We start from the raw sequence: 21282 nt of genomic DNA, 5'->3' as shown, positions 1-21282 counted from the left end.
TAGGTCTTTTAATCTTCCCTCCTAAATGCACAGGCAGCCAGGGGCAGAGTTAGTGGAGTAATGAGAACTTTGCCCTTGAATCTGCAATTAAAATTCTACCCTTTATATCACTTCCAAGGGGTTTTTGAGGTGGATGATATGTCAATGGGCAGCTTTGAAACAAACAATGTTTTTTTATTTCTGCTGAGGGCAGCATCTCATAAAAGAAAGGCAGATGTGCAATTGACCAATGGATAAGAATGAATCAGATGATTACTAGATGCCCGTGACTTATGCTTTGGTGTCATTGTAACTACATTTTTAACCCTGGCCTGCTAGAGGAATCTCTCTCTAGTTCTAAGTGATCACAGAATCACTTGGTTTACCAGCGAGAGCTTGAGAAGTCATCATAATGCCACTTAACACAAGAGGACAACTCAACTATCAAGGTGAGAACCTATCCTATTTTTAAATACTTCAGGGAAGATTTTACTTCTTTGGCAATTCTGAAGTTTAACAATTGTCGCTAAAGGAAGTATTTCCTGCTTCTTTGATTTGTGATAGCTGGATTCAATATGGGGGCAACCTTTAAATTATTTATGTCAGCAGAGAGGCATGATGACACAAGCAAGACTGTATTGTGTGTGTGCAAGCATGCATGCACACACACACACACACATCGCTATCTGTTATATTGTTTTTGTACCTTTGGCTCCAGAATGCTGCTGCTCCCTTTCTCGCAATACTTTCTCTCTGTCCTTTCTCCCTATCCAAAACTCCTCCCACCACTGTAAAGTCAATGCACACAGGAGTCACACTTCCAATATTCCTACCTTGTAAGCGTTTGTGCAACACCTATAGGAAGAGAAAAATGAGAGAACAACAGGATCATGGCTCTATGCAGCTGTTGACCTTAAACAAATAGACAGCCAGTTATTTCTCCAGCAAAAACGGGTTTATTCGGGATCAGCAAAGAATTGCAGTTGGAGGTCTGCAACCATGGCGAGCCATGTGTATGTCCAAGCAGCAAGGGGAGAAGAAACTCTTTCATGAAGGGAAAGAGGAAGTCAGCAGGCCTATTGTAAACAGAGTCCATTGAAGGAATTGAGAGTTCCATGTGTGGTGGCTTTTCATTTGCTGAATTGTGACAGTCTCTCATTGGCTGAGCTTCTTGTCAGGTCAAGAAGCAGAAGTCTTTCTTCTTCCTGTTCATCTCTGCTATGGAAGTAGAGTGTGAGATATCCCGCTTTTGGCTTCTCAAGTCCATTTTAATGAGATTTTTCTTTATTAATTTCCACACAGTTGAGACATAAATCCAATAAAACAAGAACTGGATATCAAGCTGTGATAAGGTGAGAAAAGAGAATTCTTGGCTGTAAAGCTTTCAACCTTGACACTAAGAAGCAGCCAGACTAATGTAGATACAGGAGCTGATGTATCCAGGAGGAGGAAAGAAGGACAAAATGCTTCCCCAGGTACTCTTGGCTGGTTTCATGGATGCCCCAGTGAGGAGGTTGGTGATTGATACCTAAACCATAGTGAAGTTATATATGCATATTATTTGTAAATTGCCACATACATGTATGTACATGTTAATTGTTGCAAACTTACCCCAAAGGGAAGATTCCCTCTTTTACTTATTTTTGGTTATCCTTATGAATTCTCAGGTAATATAATCTCAAAGAACTATTGAGGAGAGGAACTTGAATGGGTAAAATGAGTATTTACATTCAGATAAGCCCAAATTTTTATGCAATCCCATATCCACCTACACACACAGATACCCAATGCAAATAAACACATATGCATACCAAAAGATTAAACTTCGATCTTTGGGCACAGAGAGCAGAGTGTGCCCGTCAGTTTCACCTGACCACGTGGCCCGGAAAGGAATAAATGAGCTGCTATATGACACTAAAGCCAGTGCTGGGCTCACTGTGTGATAGGATAGATTTTTTTTCTCATTTGAGAGATGCAGTGTGAAAACCAACTTAGAGCAAAGGCCGAGTAGTTGATCTGATACAAAGCAGATGTGTCTTTTCTCAAACCAAGATTTGGAGGGATCTGCTTATCATTAATGAGCCTACTACCCTGATGAGGGTGATTTTCCTGTTTGTGCTGTTTAGCCCCAGATAACCAGCATCTAATCTCCTTTCTTTATGCACCCATGGGCACCAAGACAAGATCAGACAACCATTCATATACTAATAGATCCAGAAATGCAGGTGCATGCCCTCATAAAATTTGGCAGTTAGAAAGTGAGAAGGTCATGTTAGATGCAGACACTGATTTAAGGAAATCTCTTGGCACTGAGAACCAATCTTCAAAACACAGCTACATTGCTGAAGATTTTTGGCACTGGCATCTTGCTGTCTTTCCTTTCCTTCCTCCTCATTCTCTTATTCCCCCCTCCCTCTTTTTCTTCCTCTTCTTTCTCTTTCTCCATCTTCATTATAATAATGATGTGTAGGTCACAGATATATGAGGACATAGAGAAGGCAAGAGATAGTCCTGCCTTCCAAGGGCTTAGTAAGTAGTTGACAACTAGAGCACTGAGAAGATGGCAATTTGAGTACAGTTGTCTTCTCTCCAACTATCAACTCTAACCTTTTGTCAAATGGCAGCTAAGGCCTATGAATGTATGAGTGAAAGTGAGGCTGTCGGCTCCGTGTGAGTCCTACAGGGAAGAAAGGGTCCAAGATCCTCCTACTAAAGCCTACAAAAGAGACTAACATTGGAAATGCCCAGGGCAAGAAGTAACCAATAAATCCAGGGGAAATTTGGCTCTCAGAGATCTTGTGGATCCTAAGGTAAAGGCTGATTTCAGCCCTATATGAATATGTCGCTTTTTTCTGGTCCCAAGAAGAGAAGAAGGAGGTGAATGGTGGGCTGTATCCTCTCTTCATCTGAGGCTGAGAGAATCTACAAAGACCAGCGGGTAGGGTATCTTTCTACTTGCTTCAGTAGAAGTGTTGCAGACAGTTTACCCCCACATAGGGAGCTCAAAGAGAGGAGACCATTCTGCCTTCCACCAATATCTATGACTGCTGCCTCTTAGGATCCTCTAGAACGAGGCTTGAGCCCCACTGAGTCAACAAAGGAAATCACAATATACCTAAAGGAGCTCAGTAGCAGAGAGGAAGATCAATCAGCACAGACAGAACACATACCAAGAACATACAAGGGCAAGAAAAAAAGAAAGACCTCTAGAGCTAGGACGGAAGGGAGAAAGAAAGAGAGGGAGGAAGGGAGAAAGAGAAAGGGATGAAGAAAAGATTTTCCAACTTAATTCTCTGCACAAATGAAAGGAGAAAATGATGCCTGTTGAGACCTAAATTTATGGGCTGGAAGACCAAATGGAGAAAATATCTCAAAGCACAGAGCAAAGATAAAAAGTGATTGAAATCATGAGAGAAAAGACAAGAGACTCGAGGACAGATCCAAGAGGTTTAGCACACAATATTAGGAAATCTGGATGGAGAAAAAGACACACAAGAAGGAAAAGCAATAACTAAACACATAAAAGGAGAAATTGTTCTTGGGCCAAGAAATACCTGAGTCTGCAGATTGAATGGGCTCTCTGAGTTCCAGGCCAAACTGATGAAAACACACACACACACATGCACACACGCAGAGAGAAACATCCTGGTAAGTTTCCTGAACTCTGAGGAAAAAAAGAAATTTTTACAAGCTTCCACATAGAAAGAGTAAGTTGCCTTATTATAAAGAGAACAGAATCAGACCTCTTATCTGTTTCACCAGCAGCTAGAAGTTAGTGGAATAACACCTACAGACTTCTGACAGAAAAGGACTGCCCCAACTCAAGCATTCCGTGAAGAGCCAAGACCTCATCCAGTTGTCACAGTGAAAGAAAGATACTTGCAGCTATGTAAGAAGTCAGAGAATCACACTGACATTTTCCCACTAAGGACTATACCTCAGAAAAGGCTCTAGCCAAACAACAGATTAACCATAACAGAGAGTATAAAGTGATAAAGAAGGAAGGAAATGGTAATGAGCAAGAAAACTTGGAATAAATAGATCAATATAAAGACAGAGTTATATAGATAAAGTATAGAGAGAGATAATCTGAGACTGAGAATGTGTAAGTGTATATAGCAGACAACATAAAAGGTAAATATATCAGGCAAAAATTATAAGAAATACAAGAAGAATTTGATAAAGCACCATTATAGCAGATAACTTCAATATTTTATTTCAGAACCAGGCAAATCTCGTATGTAACAAATATGGAATGACATAGGAATTGAATGATACATCAATAAACTTGATGCAATAGCTATATATATAATCCAACACACCTCAACAAACAACAACAAAATGTTTTTTTGGTACCCATAAAATATTTACAAAAATCAGTCATATTTGACCGCAGAGAGAACCTTAAGAGATTCTAAAAACCACATTCTCTGATCTAAATCCAATAAAGTTGAAAATAAATAGTGAAAAGATGACCAGAAACCATACACGGAAGAAATCAAAGCAAAATTATAAAATATCTATAAAGTAGCAAAAAAGAGAACACTTTTTACTAAAAATCAAATGTCACAGTGGAAACTGTACTCAGAAGAAAATACATACGTTAAATGTTTTCATTATTAAAGAAAATACTATCAAAAATAAAGCTAGTTTTTACCTTAAGAAATTAGAAAAAAAAGAGCAACAAGGTAAAGCAAAAGAAATTAGGAAGAGACTTAATCAAGATTAAAGCTAAAATTAATATAATAGAAAAGAATCAGAAAATACCAATAAATATAAAAGCCCTCCTTTGCAGAAGATGAATAAGATCTGGCCTGATTAAGAAAAGAACTGAACAAAAGTCGATAAAATTAAGAACTCTTTAGAAAATGGCAAGTGGAGGAGAAATTAAAAGCATAAGAGAAACCTATGGGAACAAACTGGAATCCTAAAGAAAACGGGTGATTTCCTAGTAAAAATACAATTATGTACCAAAATGGATCCTGAAGTAAGGAAAACATGAATAGACCAGTTAGCATAGAAAAGCTTGAAATGGTACTTAAAAACCTTGCTTTGGAAAAGACCCCAGGATTACACGGGTTCATAGCTGAGCATTAGTTGATCTTTAGTTAATTCTGATATTATTTTAAGTGGTCAATGCCTACAGCAAAAAATGGGACTCTCTCCAATTCATTTTAAGTTTTAATATCAAAGCTTGATATAGTTGACATTTCATCTAATCTAAGATCCCAATGATTGTAAAATTCACATTATTTTATGTACCATTACAAAAATATTTTCTTAGCACTTAGGATTTTAAATTTACTGAAAACAGGCTGGCCCAGTGGTGCAGTGGTTAAGTTCGCACATTCCGCTTCAGCGGCCCGAGGTTCACCAGTTCAGATCCTGGGTGCGCACCTACGCGTAGCTTGGCAAGCCATGCTGCCACAGGCGTCTCACATATAAAAATTAGAAGAAGATGGGCACGAATGGTAGTTCAGGGCCAACCTTCCTCAGCAAAAAAAGAGAAGGATTGGCAGCAGATGTTAGCTCAGGGCTAATCTTCCTAGAAAAAAAAAAAAAAAATATATATATATATATATAAATTTACTGAAAACACTGCTTTAGGCCTATTTTTAAAGATTTTTTAAAATTTCTATCACTCCTGTGCATCATAAAAAAGAAAAAGTCTTCATGCTCAGAGTCAACCTCTTCTGAATCACTTTTCCATTCAAAGCTGCTGATGTCTGTGTTTTCCGTGCACTATTGTCCTCTGTACCATCAAAAGCATTGGTAGTACTGCCTTTCCCGAAAGGAGCGTCCAGTATGGTCTCTGGGTTTTTTTTTCCAAACTGCTGGCGCTCACTTGGTGAGTTTTGATGCCATAGCTTCCTTGCTGTTGCTGCAGGTGTCAACGGAAGGTTTCAGATGAGTTCACACAGGCACAGGCAATGACAGCCATGTCATGACTGAGGCCTGGCCGACAGCAACTGTCAGCCGCATCCTGATTTCAGAGATACTAAAACACGAAAAAATATGCATCATGGAATCTGTAAAAAACAGTAGTTCCAAAACAGAATCTCACATATGGAATACAGATGCAAACATTCTAGATAAAGTCTTAGCAACCAGAATCCTGCAATATATCAAAAGAATAATGGCCAAACACGAGACCCTCAATTCTGAGGGGCAGTTGGACAATTAACAGGAAGAGAAATTGAATGAAGATAGCCAAGCCATGAGTAGAACAGTGCAGGTATCACATCATTTAGAAAAACAGTACTTGACCGGGGGCCCAGAGACCCAGGTCACAATCCTAGTTCAGTCACTTCCCATCTGTGTGACTTGGACCCGTATATGTCACTCCCTGGGTCTCAGTGTCCTCATGTAAAAGGAGGGCACATCCAAGGTCCTTTTCAGCTCTGATATTCTGAGAGCCCATGAGTCTGGGACAGTGTCTCATTCACCAAGAATCCAGCCCAGGTTTTGTATAGGACTCTGTACAAGTCAAACCCTCAGTTACTCAGGGATAAAACTGGTCATGCTGCCCAATAAATCCTTCTGCTCTATAATTTCACACAACAGTGCAGTCTAATCACAACTCGAATGGAAATAAAAAATTACCAGGTTCCCCTCCCCAACTTATTCCAGACAAATATGCATGTCTTGGCTCCTTTCTGAACCTGCCATAAAAGCTTCAAGAGGCCTCCTGAGCAATGCCTTCAGTGAGAGTCACAAGACAAGGCATTGAACTGGTTTTTACTGCCACCTCAGAGCTTTCTCATACTCTCCCTCTCTCTTCCTGCAGCTCCTTGTTCTCCTCGTGGTACCTCTTTTATTTAAAATGAATTTACATATATTTACTTCTTTATTGTGCAAAAATATACACAACATAAAACTTACCATTCTAATCATTTATAACAGTTCCGTAGCATTAAGTACATTTACACTGTTGTGCAACCTATTTATTAACTTTTCACAGTAAAAAAAAAACAAAACACATGTCTTTAGTAACAAATTCAAATAGTACCTAAAGGTATCAATGAAAACTGAGTCTCCCAGTCAATTTTTGTCAATTTCTTGTTACATACATTTAGCTACTTACAGATTACTTTCCAAAAAGTAGTACCATCAACAGCATATGGGAATGCCTGGTTTGCCCAAGCCCTCCCTAACACTCTCTTCAACATTTCTGAAGACCAGATTTTCTGGCAGAACCAACCATCTTAGATTATTTTGTCTTCTATAGGAGCAGGAAGCAAAAGAAACGAGAGTAGAAATGCAGAGCACCCATCCCACCGCTATCATGAGTACTTCCTATGTAGAATTTGAACTATTCTGTGTGGATATGCTTGACCTCTAATAATTAGCTACAGAGTAACGTCTTGCCTCCACTTGCCTGACAGCAAGTACTACCAGAAGGCAGTGGATCTAGTTGAATATGGGGCCTGGAGGAGAAAGGAGAAATCAGCACTCCATGAGACCAATATTGAGGTGCTTAGGGAGAGACTTCAAGGGGAGTGTAATAAAAAAGTTGGCTGGCCTTTGTCCCCAGGCCCTAGGAGGTAACCTCTAAATCCTTGGGATTTTTGGAGTGATAGGAGTCTCTTTGTTATTCGTGGTCAGGCCCTCAGACCATATCTGATAATTTATGCTAATGAGATGACTCATGGTGAGCCACTAAATAATTTATGCTAATGAGATGACTCATTAATGAAAGACTAACCATGTGCCTGGAGGGTTGGGGTTTTAAGCAATGTGCTATCAGTTCAACGTCCAGGAAGGGGAGGGGTCTGGAGATGGAGTTCAGACACATGGTCAATGATTCAATCAATCATGCCTACATAATGAAACCCCAATAAAAACTCTGGACACCAAAGCTCCAGTAAGCTTTCCTCTGCATTATGTATTGCCACACACTGAAGTGCCAGCCAGGAAGGCAATGCATCCTTGAGGATGATGGAAGCTTTGTTTTTGAGACCCTTCTGCCCTTATCCTACGTGTCTCTTCCTTTGACTGATTTTGATTTGTGTTCTTTTGCTACAAAAATTGTAATTGCAAGTATAGCACTTTCTTGAATTCTGTGAGTCATTCTAGAATATTTTCAAATCTGAAAAGGCAGTGGGGACCCCTAAATTTGCAGCCAGCAGGTCAGAAGTTGATCTGGGGACCCCCAAACTTACAGTTGATGTCTGAAGTAAGGGAAGTCTTGTGGAGGACTGTGCTGTCACCTGTGAAGTTTGGCCTAACTCTGGGTAGTTGGTGTCAGAGCGCATTATAGGGGGGGAGAATCTCTAGGCAAAAGTTGGAACTATAGGGGCCAACCTGGTGGCATAGTGGTTAAGTTTGCATGCTCCGCTTCAGGTGGCCTGGAGTTCGTGGGTCCAGATCCCAGGCACGGACTTACACACCACTCATGAAAGCCACACTGTGGCAGCATCCCTCATGCAAAATAGAGGAAGATTGGCACAGATGTTAGCTCAGGGCTAATCTTCCTCAAGTGAAAAAGAGGAAGATTGGTAACAGATGTGAGCTCAGGGCCAATCTTCCCCACACACATACACAAAAAAGTTGGAACTGTAAGATCCAGTCACCTTTAGCCTTGTGGAGAATCTAATTCTATGACACAAAGAGTTAAGAAGATTCATTTCCATCTATGTTCATTACTGAAGAGTTGAACAGCCCTGTGGCTTAGCAAATAGATTATCCACCTGCGATGTCCTCTCCTACTTCTGCTCTAAAGACTTGGCCCAAAGGGCTACTTTCTACAGACCAAGGGAAGAGAATAGTGGGTTCATCAGGGGCCATAAGTTATTCAACTTTATGTCCTTCGCTGAGAAAATACAACAGTGCATCCCTGTAATAAATACTCAAAATAATAATAGTAGTAGTAGTAATAATTTAACAAAACTCAGGAAGGTCCACATATGGTGGCCAAAGGGTTTGAGAAAAGAATAGACCAGGCCAAACAATGAAGACTGAAAGAAGACATAATGAAAACTTATGAAATCATGAAGGGTGTGGATGAGGTAGCCAGAGAGTGCTTGCTCTCCATTCACTTTCAAAGTGTTTAAATCTTGAAGCAGGAAAATTTAATGCAAGCAGTATACACAGAGAGTAATGGATTGAGAGAATCTGTTACTCAATGAATGACATAGTGCAAGTTGAAAATATCGAAAGAGTTTAGAGGAAACTCAAAAGTGGCAAATCAAAATAGGTTATTTCTTAAGGAAAAATAAAAATTTAGAGGATTTATCATAACTTTCTGATGTCACGGAGCAGAGCCAAGCATTCCCAGTATGTGCTTAGGATTCACTCAAAAAGTGGAGCCCTCAGCTAAGCGGACAATGGAGATGACTCAGTCTCATCTCCCAAAAGGAGGGGGCTATTACATCAGATCCTTGCTCAGCCTGCTTAGCATCCTCTGGGGTTCATTCAGTTGCCCAGTCATGCTGGAACTCTTTGTCCTGCCCTCAGTTTATACCCCACAAAAGAAATTGTTTCACTCTTTCCTATTGAGTCCCTGACAAACTTCCATTTCCAAAGACACTCTCACATGCTCTGGTGGGACAGGATACTGGACAAGTTGTGGCAATTTGTCATTATTTACTGAGGAATCCTGCTCCCGTCCGAAATCCTATGTTTGATATTTCAGACCCGATCATGGGAAATTACAAAGCTTTGCCTGGCAAGCCTCATGGGGAGAAGCTGCCCTCCCCACACCAGACTTGATGCACTGCCAATGCATTGCAATTTCCCGGAGGGAGGTGCAGTCACGGACTCAGCCCTCCTTCTCCCCACCCCCACAAGCCACGCTCGTACACATAGCTACATTCCTAACCCAGATGCCTCCATTCAGAGCCCTCTTTGACTGGGGGCCTTGCTGGGGCACTTTTCTCCACTTTGACTCAGTACTTTTCCACTACCAGCCTTCTTCTCCCTCCCCTGGCCCACAGGTCCACCAAGAGGTGACAGCCTTTTGATCAGGGCTTCTTGACAGTGAGATGATTCCCCCCACATGTACTACATTAAAGTTTTCAAAATATGTATATTAACAACCTAAATGCCCAGCAATAAGGATTGTGCAAAAAAATTTTGGTGCATCTATTAGATTAATATTTTGCAGATATTAAAAATGATAATGGAGATAAGTGAAAAAATGCTTGTTATAGGTGGTTCAAAGCGGCATGTTAAAAAAAGTATGCAGACACGATAGTTATCAACAGTTACCTCCACAACACTACCAATGGCTCCCCCTGGGTGGTGAGGTTGTGCATGTTTTCTTGCCTATCTGTATTTTTTAATCTGGGATGATCATGTAATATTTCTGTGATAAGAAAAAACAATAATAATTATTATTGTTAATGTGCATACTCTTTGAATGAGCGATTCCATATCTAGAAATTCATCGTCAGACTGTAACTTTAAGTGTGCACACAAAGATTCAGCTAAAGTAATATTTACTGCAAAGTTGTTTATAATAATGAAAATCTAGAAATAACTCAATTTCTAGAGTTAGGAGATTGGGAAAAGAAATTTTAATACATTCATAGATTATAATATTAGGCAGCTCAATTAAATATTTAATGAACTGAAAAGAGGTTTATAATATATTAATGGGTTAAAAAAAAGCAAATTACACAACAGTGTATTTCATACCCTTTGACCCAGCGATTCGACTTCTAGGAAATACTAGCACAAAGAAACAAGTATAAATATTTTGATTGTGTCATTATTAGAAGCTACACAAATTTTATCAATGGAGAATGTTAAAGAAAATAATGGCATATTCCTATAATGGACTACTAAGCAAGTGAAAGTTTTTTTCCAACTAAAAACTTTTATTTCAACTAAAAAGAATGAAATAAATTTCTATGACCTAACATGAAAAACGTCATAATTATTCTTAAGTGAAGATATATCTATAAGGAGGGATTATGAAGTGCATTCTAAATTTTATATTTCTATGCTGTTTCAATAGCTTTAACACAAACATCTATAACTTTTATAAACAGAAAAAAAGATTTTTAAAACATACTTAATGTGATATACGTGTGTGCATGTAATATGCATAGCAAAATGTCTGAAAGAATATTTATCAAAATGTTGACAGTGGTTATTTCTGGGTGGTGGGATTAGAGCTGATTTTTATTTTGTTATTTTTGTTATTCTATATTCTTTGAGTTTTTGCAACAACTACATTATTTTATAATAAGAAAAATTAAAACTGCTTTAAATTTTAGGTGTTCCATTAGTTTTCACTCCTACTGATCCCAAATGTCCCACCCAGGGCTTGCCCACAGCTCCTAGGTTCCCACTGTGGAAATGCACCTTCTCACAGGCAGAGGCAGCTTAGATAAAAGCAAAAATGACAAAGAAGCCCATTCATGAAAGACCACATATTTTCTGATTCCATTTATATGGAAGCCCAGAAGTGGAGGCAAGAAGCCTGTCTGCCTCCACAGTCCACACCCTTTCTGCACTGTGATCTTCAGCTGTGTTGGAGATGGGCTAACAAATGACCTTTCCTTCCAAGGCCCTCTATATGATGCTCCCTCTTTTTTAAAAAAAATTGTGGTAAAATATACATAGAATTTTCCACCTTAACCATTTTTAAGCGTTCAGTTCTGTAGCATTAGGCGCATTCACATTGTTGTGCAACCGTCAGCACCATCCATCTCTAAAACTTTTTCATCTTCCCCAATTAAAACTCTAACTCCTCATACTCCTGTCCCCTCCCCTCAACCCCTGGCAACCCCCATTCTGCTTCCATCTCTACGAATTTGACTACTCTAGGTTCCTCATATAAGTGGAATCATACAATACTTGTCATTTTGTGACTGGCCAATTTCACTTAGCATAATGTCCTCCATGTTCATCCATGTTGTAGCATGTGTCAGAATTTTATTCCTTTTTAAGGGTGAATAATATTCCATCATATGTATATACCATACTTTGTCCATTCATCTGTTGATGGACACTTGAGTTGCTTCCGCCTTTTGCGTGTTGTGAATAATGCTGCTATAAACATGAGTATACAAATATCTGTTTGAGTCCCTGCTTTCAATTCTTCTGGGTATGTACACAGAATTGGAATTGCTGGATCATTTGGTAATTCTGCATTTCATTCTCACCAGCTGGGGTTTCTTTTTGAGGTAATAAAATCGCTCTAAAATTGACTGTGGCAATAATTGCACGTATCTCTGAATATACTAAAACTACTGAATCGTAAAGTTTAAATAGGTGAATTGTATGTTATGTGAATAAACCAATAAACCCTTTTTTTCCTGAGGAAGATTCACCCTGAGCTAACATCTGTGCCAATCTTCCTCTATTTTGTGTGTGAGTTGCCGCCATAGCATGGCTGATGAGTGGTATAGGTCTGCTCCCAGGATCTGAACCCACAAACCTGGACCACCAAAGTGGAGTGAGCCTAACTTAGCCACTAGGCCACTGGGCCAGCCCCCAGTAAACCTATTTTTTAAAAAGCAAAAAAGACATTTGCTTAAGAGCACTAAGGCTAAGCCCTTCTCAAATGCCATCCCCAAGAAGGCCTTGACAACCAGCAAGCTTCCCAACCTCAAACGACTGGCAGTTTGCATCACATGTGTTGGATTCTGGACATTTAGTTTCGGAGAGTCTGCTGCTCATTAAAACTCTCCCTCTGGCTGTGTGGGGTCACAGTGCATTAAACATTTGGTGACAAAAGCAGGTTGGAGAATGTCCATTTTATTAACTTAATTATTCTTAATATAATGTTTACTTCTGTTTCCCACAGGTGTTCCCCTCTGTATCTTGTTCCTGCCTGTCCCATGGAACTCACTGCCTCATGAGTGAGGCCTAGGAGACAGGTCCCTGCTAAGACCCATAATGGCAACCCTTTCCAATGGCCTCCCATCATCCCAGCAAGCACCAACAAAAGACGTCTCTTACCTTTTTAAAGGCTTGCTGAGGGTTGAAAAGTTAACCTAAGAATCATTTAGGAGCATGACTGTAACATGAAAAAAAGAAAAACCTAATAATAATCTACTAATTACTGTGACTCAGTCCCTCTGGTTCACACAAGACCAGTATCCACATGTGTAAAGACCAGAAATCTTCCCACTCACTTTATAGGAAATTATTTAATTTGTGTTAGTGAAACAGTTCTTACCCATTGTGTTATTGGAATTCTGGAGAGCATCTGCCCTTCTTGTTCAAAGATGATGCCGTTGCTGCTTTTATATCTTGGGATGGATTTCTCACATTGACATTATCTTTAGATTTTTTAGGTATGCACCTCGTGTTCATAGGAATATTCACTTCATCTCTCTGAGCTCCTTTCTTCATTTTTAAAATGAGAAGTTGAACTAGAATATCTTTAAGGTCTTTGCCAGTTTTGATATTCTATGACTGCATATCGAGTAAAATATAGAGGAAAGTATTTATTTGGAGGACATTTTCCTTCTCATAAGGAGTTCAGCCTCTATTGAAACCCATTTTTTTTTTCCTATCCGGGGTCACTGACACTTAATCACTAGGCTCCACTGCCTCTGATCAGATCAGCAATCAAGAAACTACACAATTTAGTTATAATCTACCTGTCCAGTTATCTCTCCTAAAAGATCCCTCTAGTTCTGTCTAAATGGACTGCTTGCTTCGATCCCTGCCTCCAAGCTCATGGTCATGCTATTTTCTCTACCTGAATATCTTCTCCCATCTCTGCCCTTTGAAATCCTATCCTTCTTGGACCAGGTCAAGTTCCCTTTTTTCCTAAGGATTTCTCTGTATGGTCCTTGAGAGCAGAAACTATAACATATCTCTGTACCTTCGGTACCTGTTACAAAAACTTAAACCAGAAAATGATTCCAAAATATTTGATGATGATATCCTCATTTGAATTGTTGTTATTTGTGTAAATGTCTTATCTCCACAATAAAACTACAAATTCCTTGAGGGCAGGGACCATGAACATAATTCCTTGACTTCCTCATAGCTCCTAGCAACACATTGCACAAAATGAACACCAATAATTGGAGTTTGAGAATGGGAATCATATCCCTCTTGCCTCTGAGTTCTGAACAATAGAAATATCAATTCAGGAATCAGACAATAATCCAAATATCAGCTTTTTATGGCTATGCTAGATTGAAGAACACAGCTTGGATTAGGGGTCAAATGAGTTTCATACTCCTTCCTCCCAAAGTGAACTTAACCTACCCAAGCACAGGCAAACTTGTACAGCCATCTATAGAAGCAGGGTCTGCTCCAGCTAGTCTACCATACAAAGAAGAGAAGAATGCAGATCTCCTCTGGGCAGGCTCATTCCAAAGAAAGCCAAGGAGGGACCTGGCCATATGAATGCAATGATCCTTTTTCTAAAACAACAATCATACAAACCATTCTACTTCCCAGAAGAAACAAGTGGGAGGTAAAAGAATGAAGGATTGCAGTTTTCTGCTTAACACTTCTGAGAAAGCAGAACTATGTTTTGGACCAAGGTAAGAAAACATGGAAAAGAAGAGGTTGGTATCCCCTACACTTGATAAGTATTTATTAAAAAATAATAGCAAATGAAAGAATGCTATTCTGACAATAGTCCATTCTTAGAATGTACCATTCACAAACTAGCCACGACTCTCTAGGTAGCAGTGCAAGTTGGAGTCAGTCTTTGGAGGCTAGTTTGAGGCAAGGCAGGGAACATCTCAGAAGCCTGAGTGAGGTGCAGAGTCTCAATGCCTGATGCTACTACTTGGTTAAAGATGGTGAGGCCTGGGGATTCTAGTGGCTTTCAGGTCAATTTCAAGGTAAAAATTCTGGAGTCTTATTTTAAATTCTAAGTGGAACAAAATGAAAAGGGAGTAAAGATGGGGAGCCAAGGGGGTGGAGAATAGAGGTTACCTTTTTCACAAGAAGTGTTAGCATGAGTGACAGGAGTAGGGGACTTTTAGGGCTTAACCTAGTCAGAGTTCCAGTGCTAACTTCAGTCCATTGATTAGTGTTCTGGGTCTCAGGTAATAGCCTGGGAGAGTCTACAGAAGAACAATGGCTCTACCTATCCCAAAACATCACACTTCCTCATCTGACATAGGATGGCCTTCTTTCCAATCTACCTTGAATTCCCCCACTCCACTTGAATAGAGTCATTAATGTCACAAACAATTCACACCGAAATTTTATCTTCAAAAAGTTTCTGTTAAAACGTGCACCTAAATTTAAAAGAGCTCAATTCAATTCAATATTCATTGCTGGAAGAAAAGAAATATTAAATATGATAAAATTGTTCAATAAAAAGCAACATCAATTATTCTAAACATGGAAACCATTAAGCCATTATGGTTAAAATCAGGCATGAAACAGGAAATTTCCCACATCATTGTTTTTCACCATTGTTTTGGAGATTCTGGAAAATGCAATAAGATGAGGAAAAATCCTTTAAATTGTTGTAAATACTAGGAAGATATTAAATTATTTGCTTTTGATGACATGATTGTTTATCTAGAATTTGCAAAAGATCCTGTTAAAAAACATTATGGAATTAAATAAAATTGGGTAAGACAGCTGGATATAAGATAAATTTTAAAACCTAATTGTTTTTCTCTATATAAGACAGCTATGTAAATGGGAAAAATATCTCCCTCAAAATAGTGACAAAACCATAAAATATTTAGTAATAGACTAACTAGAAAGAAAGAAGCACTTCCAGAATAGCAGAGTAAGGACCTCCAAAAATCTACGCCTTCATAAAAGCAACAAGAACACTGACAAAATTGTCAAAATCAACTTTTCCAGAACTGTGGAAATTAATCAAAGGCCTTCAACAATTTGAGGAACATTTATTCAAATAAGACAGCTCAGTATTGATAAGAACAACAAGCTTTGTGGCATTTTAACTTGTCCTGTGCCCATCTGACTCACCCTAGTTCTTCAGTAGTCAACAGCCTCATGACTGTGATAGCTATGAAAAACAGCAATCTACAGCCACTGAAGGGAGCATACAGGATTTGGAGCTCCCCCAAAGGCCCTATCCACAGGGAACTGTCATTATTTGATGTATCTGGCAGCTTCCTGGAAAAGCCCCATTTACAGGGCTTATCTTTCTTTGACCTGACTCAGATCTTGGTCACAGAGAAAAGCTCTATCCCCAAGGTGTTTGTCAAGAACAATCAGTGACAATTTCTTAATATCACAGCTGCCTGAGGTAGCAATACCAGTTGGAACAAATAAGAAGCTGCCCCCCAAAAAAATTAAAATGAAAAATCTTGAGAATGAGATGTCCACAAGGGGATTTGAAAAGTTCTGACATGTTCCTGGGAATGTAAAAGGCCAAGTGCCCATGCAGGGCTGTGTGGATACCCAGAAAAGATCTGAGAAGGCCCTAATCTTTCACCTCTGGCTGAACTGGAGGCTCTTCAAAACAGGAGCTGAAGGCTAATGCAGAGTTGTAAACTGCTGGAGCACTGAAGTCTTATCTCAACACACACACACACACACACACAGAGCTCCTCAGCAAAGGATGGGAAACTTATTGGCTCAAGGCATTTAACAAAATCTCTGTTTAATCATTAGCTAACTACTAAGCTAAGTGAGCAGAAACTTCAGTGGCTGCAAAGAGCAAAGAATACAGATTTCATTTTACAAAGTCAGGAAAATAACTAAACAAGCAAACAAACAATAGCAACTACAATAACAAAAAGACACAACAACAGACCCTAAGGTTGGTGAGGGAAATCTGATTTCCAGAGTAGTCACATTATATAATTTAAAATGCTCTATTTTCAACAAAAAAATAATTATAAGACACAAAAAGAAATAGGAAAGTATGGCCCACACACACAGGGGCAGTATAAACTGTCCCTGAGGAAGCCCAGATTTTGGACTTACTAGACAAAGTTTTTAAGTCAGCTATTATAAATATGTTCAAAGAATTAAAGGAAATCATATGTGAAGAGTTAAAAGAAAGAATGAGAATGATGTATCACAAAATAGAGAATATCAATAAGAGACAGAAATTACAAAAAAGAACCACGTTGAAATTCTGGAGTTGAAAATTACAATAGCTGAAATGACAAATCCAGTAGAAGGCTGAACATCAAATTTAACAGGCAGAAGAAAGAACCAGCACACTTGAAGATAGGTCAATTGAGATAATCCAGTCTGGAGAACAGAAAGAAGAAAAAAGAAAAATGAATAAAGCCTCAAAGACTTGTGTGACACCATCAAGTGTGCCAACGTAAGTATAATGGGAGTCCCAGAAGGGGAGGAAATAGAGACAAAAGGGCAAAAACAATATTTGAAGAAATAATGGCTTAAAACTTCCCAAATTTGGTGAAAAGTATTATTCTACACATCCAAGAAGCTCAACACACTTCAAGTACAATAAACACAAACAAATCCATACCTGGACACATCATACTCAAACTGTAGAAAACCAAAGACGGAACCTTTAAAGCAGGAAGAGAAAAATGGCTATTCACGTACAAAGGAGCCTCAATAAGATTATCATCTGACTTTTCATCAGAAACCATGGAGCCCAGAAGGCAATGGGATGACATATTCAAAGTGCTGAAAGGAAAAAACCATCAACCAAGAACTCTATATCCAGCAAAACTGTGCTTCAAGAATGAAGGCAAGAAAGCAAAAACTGAAAGTTTGTACCTAGCAGATCTGCTCCACAACAAATACTAAAGGGAGCCTTTCAGGCTGAAATAAAAGGACACTAGACAGTAACTTGAACCTACATGAAGAAATAAAAAGCACTGGTAAACACACGACATAGGTAAATATAAAAGACTGTCATCAGTGTATTTTTTGTTTGTAACTCTTCTTCTCCTATCTGATTTAAAAGTCAATTGCATGAAAAAGTAATTATAAAACTGTGTTGATTGGCATATAATGTATAAAATAATACCAATAATATTTGTGTGAAAATATTACCACAAAGGAGGGAGGAGGGAATGGAGCTATATTGGAGCAAATTCTTTGTTTGCTATTGAAATTAAGTTGGTATTATTCCAAATTAGGTTAAGTTCAGATGTTAGTTACAATGCCCAGGGCAACCACTAAGAAAATAACCAAATATATACAATTCAAAGAAACAGGGTAGATCTGAATGGCTGGATCTAGTGGCTGGGATTAAAGACAATCATTTTAAGACACTGTCAACCTAAAATTCAAGATTCAAATTCCTGGGGCAGAGATTCTATTTGTTCTAGTGTGGGTCATGCCCACCACTGTGGTCAGAAGAGCAGGGTTCCAAGATTGGCAGACTTCTAGAATTGCACGAGAGGGACAATGGGAGACATTTTCCATAAGAGGTGGATTTGAGGCAGAAAAAAATAAATGATGACCACTAATTGTGTTAACACTTTGTTAACTAGAATTTTGATTAATCAACATGGTCTATTTAATGTGACTCTGCCAGACAATAAAATACAGAAAATTTGTCGTATGCTAAAAACATTGGTATATTTGTGAATGGGGCAATATGGATTACTAGTGACTAAATATGGGATTAGGGAGAAGGATAGTATGTCAAATTTTGAAATAAGTTGTGAAATAGTGAAATAGAAGATTGGTTTCCCAAGGAAGTTTGAAACTGCAAAATCTATTTTAGTTTCCTAAAACCTGTATTTACTCTAGTATTAAGGCATGTGAAATTAACTTGATGTCAACCTGAATAAGTTGTAGTTGGTTTAAAATATTCCAGACAGAGTTAAAAGATAAATGAGAGATTGGGGAAAGTACTTGCAACACACAAACATATTAAAGAGTTACTATCAATATACAAGATCTTCTTACACTTTGAAATGATAAAGACCAGTAAGTCAAAAAGAAAAGTGAACTAAGTATATAAATAAACAATTTACAGAACAGAAAATCCAGAGGGGAAAAAAGAGAAAACGTGAGCAGCTTCACTCGAAGTCAGTGAACCACAAATTAAAGGAACAACAAACTATTACTATTCACTTATCAGAAGGGCTAAAACTATGCAAAGCAAATTGATACAGCCTTTTAGAAGGCAATCTATTAACATTTTAAGTAGATCAATCCCTCAGAAACTAAAGTACCACAGCATTTGGATATACATGTAAGGATGTTTCTTGAAACATTGATGGCAGTGGCAATTTTTTAAAAAGAACTTGAAAGTCATGAATAGGGGAACTTTTGAATAAATTTTGGTACATTCATACTGTGGAACATTATAGCCTCTAAAATAGAAGAAAAAATTAGAGCTATACCGTTGAACTGGAAGGATTTTTATGACTTATTGTTTAACAAGAAAAGCAAGCAGCAGATAAGTGTTTATTCTATGATACTTTATTTTATAAAATAAAGAAGAACTGCGTGTGTGTATATATATATGTATGTATAAAGTTATATTAGCATGCTTAACTCTTTGAATAGTTAATAGTGGGGGAGAGTAGTGAAAGGGAGAGTCAGGTAGGAAAAGGAAAGACTAGAAAAGAGAGTGTCCAAAAGAAAGCACAGCATACACCAAAAGGTTCCACATGTGCATTTATGGATGGGCATGTGTATAAAGATATGCATGAAAATATGATCATCAAAACATTAACAGTGGTTATTTCAGAGTGTAGGAGTTTATTTCCTTCCTTATACTTTCATGTATTTGAAGTTTTACAATAAGCACACAATTTATATACAACCAAAAATGGTTATTTATTTTAAAATGTGTGTGTGGTCAATTGCCGTGGGGAATGAAGATGAGTCAGAAACATAGCCTGCCTTGCAGGCCCTGACAGTTAGTGGGGAGACAGGAGGACACAGTCAGCTGCCACACACAGCACGAACTTAGTGAGTGCTGTGACGGAAGCACAGAGCGCTGGGAAAGAGGCATTAATCGATCTCACAGATCTGACTGGGAAGATCCGGAAGCACTTCTTTAAAGGAGAAAGTATTTGAAGTGGATCTCGAAGTCTTGGGAGCAATTCAACAGGTACAGATGGGGATAAAGAGAAATGCAGGATGGGGGACAGAGTGAGCAAAACACAAAGGGCATTAAAAATCCAGGGTATATTAGAAGAATAGCAATTGACCCAGCTTGGTCTAACTGGAACCCAGGCAGTGGAGTGAACAGAAGGTTGGAAAGGTAAGCTGGTTTCCAACTGTGAAAGTAGTTTAGGCTGTATTCCAGTTGCAGAGGGGAGTGACTGCAGGTTTGTGTGTAGGGGGCTAGAAGGTTGGGGGGACATTTTGCTTGTTTTGTCAGGACAGTAACATTCTCAGGTCCCTGTCGGGGGTGGGGAAAGACAGGAGGCAAGAAAACCAGTTAGGAAACTATTAAAATGATTCAAACCAAGGTAATCAAAATCTAACAAGAACAGCAATGTGGGAACACAAGGAAAGAGAAATTCCAGAAATATTTCTGTGGTAAACATGGCTGCCCAAAGCGGAAGATGGAAAACCTTCTGTGCCTGGAGACTAAGGGGTTGGGAATACTTCAGTCTGAGAAAGAGGACACTGGGATTGAAGATGGGAACCACGTTGGGAGACAGATTTCAACATCTTGCAGAGTATAGAGGGGATGGTGAGAAGAAGGAGCTAAGAGCATGGACAAATTCTGCAGTAGAATAAAATCCGAACAGAGGTCTGAAGGACAAACTCTCCATCTAGAACTGCAGAACTGAAGATCTGGTTCTGATCTCGGAAGTCAGCTGTTGTACGGAAAAGATGAACCCACAAGCCTCCTTAACCGGAGCAACCCTCATGGAGGAGGAGCGAATCGGTCCCCCTCAGTTTCTGCACGTTCCAAATGAAAGGGTCTGGCCGTACAGAATGAAAGAGCTGGAAACAGTCCTGGGTAAAATCTCAGACATAATTCTTGGTCTTTGGACATCCAGCTTTTTGCTCACTGCCCTGAGGAAACCCTTAGCTATCCTTCTTTCTTCCTCTTATTCCCCCCTCAGTAGAACCGTTTCTGTGAAAAGAAATCTTTGGGTAACATCCCGTGTTAAGACATCTATGACTGTCACCAACGTTCTGTGGGAGGGGGAGTGGCCCCACCTGGCTTTCCTCCTCACCCCCTCGCCAGACAAGGGTGTCCTCAAGGCAGTCGTGAAAACATGGGATTTCCCAACGAGCCTAATACGTCTGAGACCTTAAGATAAAATAAATGAAAATATGAAAAGTATAATTCGATTCCCAAGATCCTTTCCAGATGGCTCGCTCTCACTTCTTAAGGGTGTCTGACACAAAGGCTTCCCAAGTAACGTTCTCATCTTTCTGATTATAAAATAAGCACAAAGTCAACGCAAAGAATTTGGAAAACCCAGAGAGCATCAAATGAGAACACTCAGGGGTAACTCCACCGCAGCAATAAAAACG

This window comes from Equus quagga, chromosome 4 (genome assembly GCF_021613505.1).
Source record: "Equus quagga isolate Etosha38 chromosome 4, UCLA_HA_Equagga_1.0, whole genome shotgun sequence".
NCBI lineage: Eukaryota > Metazoa > Chordata > Mammalia > Perissodactyla > Equidae > Equus > Equus quagga.
Note: the sequence above shows the minus strand (reverse complement) of the source record.